Source organism: Quercus lobata, chromosome 3 (assembly GCF_001633185.2).
Source record: "Quercus lobata isolate SW786 chromosome 3, ValleyOak3.0 Primary Assembly, whole genome shotgun sequence".
Taxonomy (NCBI): Eukaryota; Viridiplantae; Streptophyta; class Magnoliopsida; order Fagales; family Fagaceae; genus Quercus; species Quercus lobata.
The window spans coordinates 17,692,725-17,698,222 of record NC_044906.1 but is presented as its reverse complement, the minus strand read 5'-3'; the positions used below and the strand labels follow the sequence as shown (position 1 = coordinate 17,698,222).

General features: G+C 36.0%; 1 pseudogene; it reads right to left on the bottom strand.

Annotated features, from left to right (window-relative positions):
* Window positions 1-1,584: 1,584 nt before the first annotated feature.
* On the bottom strand, window positions 1,585-3,298 carry LOC115980466 (annotated as a pseudogene).
* Window positions 3,299-5,498: the final 2,200 nt, after the last annotated feature.

Genomic DNA, 5,498 nt, shown 5'->3' with positions numbered 1-5,498 from the left:
AGAAAAAAAAAAAAGGAACATCAGGCTAAAGAGAACAAAATTTAAACTGATAATTGTTCTGCAAGGTTAGCAATATTGTTTGGCAAAACCCAATAGCACATTTAAACTTTTAGATAAACCAGTACCTATCAAATGTCAATTTGTGCCATTATTATACGATTTTTAGATTGTCTAAGTATCAATTTTGGAACCTGATTGTGTGGACTAACGCAAAGTAGACCATAGACAAGTGTTGTTAAAAGTGCTGAGCGCATTTAAGTGCAAAGGCCTCTTGGAATCTAGGCGCAAAGCTTGTGCGTTTGTCGATGTGAACCGCATATTTTTTTTAAAAGATTTAATAAAATTTTTGAAAAATTATTATTGATCAATACAACAATCAAATGATCAACGAATCATATAAATCACAATAAAACATTTTATGAAATTTATATAATTCTCTTGTGCTTTACAAAATATATGCAAACATGAAATTTAATGGCCATGATTACAAAAAATCGTAGAATCAAAATAGAAGTATAGAACAAAAAAAAAAGCTAAAAACTACTAGAATGTTAAGTAACGTTATCTTTGACTAACAAAATATCTTTGCCTTGAGTGTTTGTTTGTGTGGTCGTGGTCCAAAAAGTCTAAAATATCTAAAGAGGTCAGCTTAGGTTTATTGTAGTACACCACACTATTAGTTTTTATATATTAAATCAATGGTTTATATCAAACATATTTAGATCTAATGGCTAAACATTAAATCAGGATTTAAAAAAAAAAAAAATTTACAAAAAGCTGAAAAAAGCATGCTTTGCGCTTAATAAAAAAGCTCTCTATGGCGCGCTTTTGTGAGGGCGCCTCACTTTAGAGGGAAAAAACCTCAAGGCCTCTGCACTCTGCGCTTTGCACTTAAGCACGCTTTTAACAACACTACCATAGATTCGAGTAATTTATAATAAAATTATTACATCTGGACTAAGACTAATTAGACTGTGTCATGTGATGATGATGGCATATTTTTTTCACTATCATTTAGGATAACTTTTGTAAATTGTAGGTCGAATAAGATTGGATGTGACCTTGCTATCTAATTGTTAGTCTCTCTCTCTCAAAAGGCTTGAATCAGAAGTTGTTGGTTGGTAAGTTATTTTACTTTATTTTTGTTAATGCTATCGATACTGATCAGTTTAGATGTTGAACTACGATGTTTTGCATTATTTTTTTTTTTTTTTGGACTTATAACAAGCACTAAGCACAAAACACCAAGTTTGCTTTTAGAAGAAAGGTCATGGTGTTAATCCAGTCTCAAGAATAGAAACCAAGGTTGGACATTTACCAACATAGCAATTAAGAATAGGGGAGAGAGAGAGAGAGAGAGAGAGAGAGAGAGAGAACAATTTACATACACCAAATATTTGTTCTTATAAATTGAAAATATTAACAAAAAAAAAGCAGGAACAATGGCTTTGAACTCCTGACACAATAGGAGTGAAGTCTTCGAGTAATCGGAGAGTCTTCATCTTAGAATAAAAGACCATACCAAACCATACCCATTAGTCTAGTCCTACACAAGTTTCATTTGCATTGAACTTATAACAAGCACTAAGCAGCAGATGGGGCATTAATGTAGTGAACAACAGCCTCTGATACTGTTATCAAGAATCATTTCAAGCCATTTTTCTCAGCACCAGCTTCAACCTCAACAGAAGCTAATGTGTTCTTGTAGTCCAATGATTCATCATTGTATATGTCCCACCATTTCTTCGCTAGCAACTTGATGTCTTCCCTGTCCATATTCTCTTTCTCACCAGTGTGCCTCCATGCAGGGGTGGAGCTAGAAATTTTGGTTTGGGGGGGCCAAGTTGTGATGCTAATATATTAGTTAAGACAAACCTCAACACACACATGTATATAAATTAATTTACTAAGAGAATTTATCATTTTCTAAATTTTAATGAGTATATAAAAGTCATGTATTTCTTCTATTAGACATGTACAAAAATTTATCATTTTCTACAAAGTTTAATTTGTTAAACCTCTTAAATTATATGATTTTAATATAATTTCTTTTTCTTTTAAGAGCACCATTGAAATAACTCAAAATTTGGGGGGGCCAACTTCAATTTTTACATGCTACATTTTTTAAAATGTAAATAATATACATACTATAAATTAATTTTTTAAAATTTTGGGGGGCCTTGGCCCCACCCACCTTTGTGTGTGGCTCTGCCACTGCCTCCATGGCTTAGAGCCCTGTAAACCAATCAAAAACATACTTCATTAGTATTTCAAAATTGAAATTTATTAAAATTTGAGATTTTTACTATGAATAAAGTAGATACTCACAACAGCACAATAATGAACAACTTTGATTTTATCAAACTCAATATTCTCAGGGTGGCACCATAACATGGCAAGCACAAAATTGTAAACTGGGGAGATTGGCTTGTAAATATCCTGGAAGAGCATATTCAAAAAGTCCTAAAAGAATTAAATTTCTTCGGTAGGATACTATAATTTACTAATATTCACCATTAAAAAAAAAAAAATAATAATGTCATAGATTTATGTGCCTCAAAGCTAGTGAAGCACATCCACAACCAATGGCTAGAAAGTAGCTTCATATGTATCAAATCAAGCCACATGACCTCCGAAATGGGTCATATATAAACAAACAATTAATGTGATGCATCCTGCAATTAATGTGAATTGCATGAAATACATGGTAGTTTTTCAACCTCAACTAGTACTAAGATTTACCTGCTCAGCAAAAGTGGTAGGAGAAAGTTACCTCTATACTATAAGCCTAATCTATACTCCACAAACTGCACACAAAGTATTGGAATTTAAGTGCTAAACATTTGAAAGCGTTTTTGAGATAACACGTGTCAGAAGCCCACAAATACAGTTTCAAAAAAAAAAAAAAAAGTCACTTACAGAAGGCAAGCTACATGTAACACATGCAATAAATGGTAACATACATACCTCCCAAATACGTAGGTTGGAGTAGTTGATGACATATAGTAGGCCACGGCAAACTGGGTTTGGTTCTCAGGTGGGTACACAGGCTCAATCTTCCTAACTATGCACCCTTGTGAAACCAATATTTCACGGTGGTTCTCAGGGACATCAGGCAATATTGCAACCACTAGAGGGTACTTGGTCTTGACCTTTCTCAGGCCCTTGTTTAAGCCAACCACACCTTTCACATAATTCCGTTACCAGCCAAAAACGTGACATAGGCCTTGCTTGGCATGCTAACGGGTTTGGTGGTGACAACAGTGGTGGTGGTGGTGGTGGTGATGTTAGGAGCCATTTGAAGTTGGTTTTTGAAGAAAATGAGAATTGAACAAAGGTTTGAGGCTTTGGGATTGGGTTTGAAAGTTCAAAAACGTGTATAAACACCCTTGAACGTTTAGACCCCCAAATACAAAATAACCAATTCAAGCTTTATGACAAACAACTAGTGTGCGGAAAATGAACATAAGCTATAAACAGAATTGGAAATCAATCTAAACCAATTATAAATCACATCCACAGCAGAAAATAAAAGGCAAAGATAAAGGGAAGAGAGATGCAAACACAAGGACAACACACGATGTGTTATCGAAGAGGAAACCGAAGCCGTCGGCGTAAAACCTCTCCGCCGCCCTCCAAGCGGTAAACAATCCACTAGAAAATACAGTTGGGATACATGGACAGCAATAGACCCTCCAAGCCTAATCTACCCAGTGCACCTAAGCCCTCCAAGCTTCTTGCTCCAACGAGGTTGCGCCGAACCTTTTTCTTTTCTAGCTTCCCGGATTCCGCTACTAAACCGTAGCATCCGCCATCCTTGGCATCTTCCAATGCTTCCCAAAACTCCAAGAACACTCAACACTCTAAATGGGTGTGGGTAGTGTTTGGATAGAAATCTCCTCTCAATAGGTATGACAATGAGAGAGGGAATGAGAAAAGACTACAAAGATTTCTCTCTAAGAATGAATAGCTCTCTCTAATTGGGTGGGTGTTTTGAAGAAACCTCTCTTAGGGTTTTTCTTTCTGAATAGCCACACATATCTTGTGGGAATGAGGGGTATTTATACTGGTGTGAGAATGGAATACGAAGAGTCAGTTTTTCCAAAAACAGGGCTGGCTGGCGACTTGACCTCGCGACTTGACTGAGTCGCGAGTTCAAGTCGCGAGCTAACTTAATGGCCAGTCTGGATTTTTGTCGTGTAGTGCTCCAGGTGGCGTGACTGTTCAGCTCCCCTGCATGCTCTGCACGTGAGCAACTTTTGGCGGCTTGCAAGCCGCGAGCCACCCGCGAGTCCTAGCCGTGAGTCTCTGCTTCACTGCACTGTCTTGAGCATTTCTTCACACTCTCTCACACACTACCCTTACATGATTCCCACCTAAATACAAGGTTTCTAAGTGCTATATTACAAGCAAATTTGTCATGGAATAAAGCCAACACATGGTTGATTAAATTCAACCTTACAGGGTTTGACGAGAAGGATTTAGAGTGTTTAGCTAGAGAGAAAAATGGTTTCTCTAGGAAGATGAAAAGAAGGATGTTGAGATTAAGGTTTGTGGGGTTGAGAAAGAAAAGTGTTTTCAATTTCTTTTAGTATGGAAGAAAGTGGTAGAGGAAATTTGTGTTTGCTTGAGAAGAAAAGTATGTAAAATATTGGAATGGTTTTTGTGTGATGGACTTGGAGTGGTAGAGTGGGGTTGTTTATATAGAGTTTGGGGTTGATTTGATCATGGTAAAATATTGAGATTGGTAAAATATTGAGATTAACGGTAATAGATAAATAATTCCGTGTCGGTGTATAAAAAAAAAAAAAAATTAAGCTGCATGGGTCCGATTGGTCCCACTTTTTCCCCACAACAGATTCAAGAACCAACGAGGAATCTTAAGCTATGTTTGGTAACCGTTTTTTTTCCTAATTTTTTTGTTTTCAAAAACAATTTTCTGTTTCCTATGATAAAAAAATTATTTGGTAACTTATTTTATGCAAAAATCAAAAATTGTTTTCAATTTCTATATTGTGAAGGAAACTGAAAATAGGTCTTGAGCTATTTTTATTTTTTAGTTTTCACTCTCCTTAGAAAATATGCTAAAACATGCTAGTTAAACAGCCTATTAATGAACCAGCATACTGGTTCGATCCACATGACTGACAAAAACTTTTCCCGTGCTTCCACTTTTTTTCACTCAATATTTAGTGCCTAAATCGTATCCAATGAACCCTTATATCTACCTCTGCGCCTCCATCTTCCTCACAGAGAAAGCCTTGATTAAGAGAACCACTTGTAAGGTAAGTGATTGGTCTTCACCGGATTGTCCTTCATGACTGCCTTTTGTTTTTCATTAGATTCTACTATTCCTTTTCTATTCATTATCTCACTCTCCTTTTCTTTTCTTTTTTTCCTTTTTTGTGCATGATGTAGCAAGTCTGTGCAGGTCTGTCAGATTTTTTAAGAGCTTCATAATTTTAGGGACTCAATCACTCAAAGGTACAAGTCTTTTC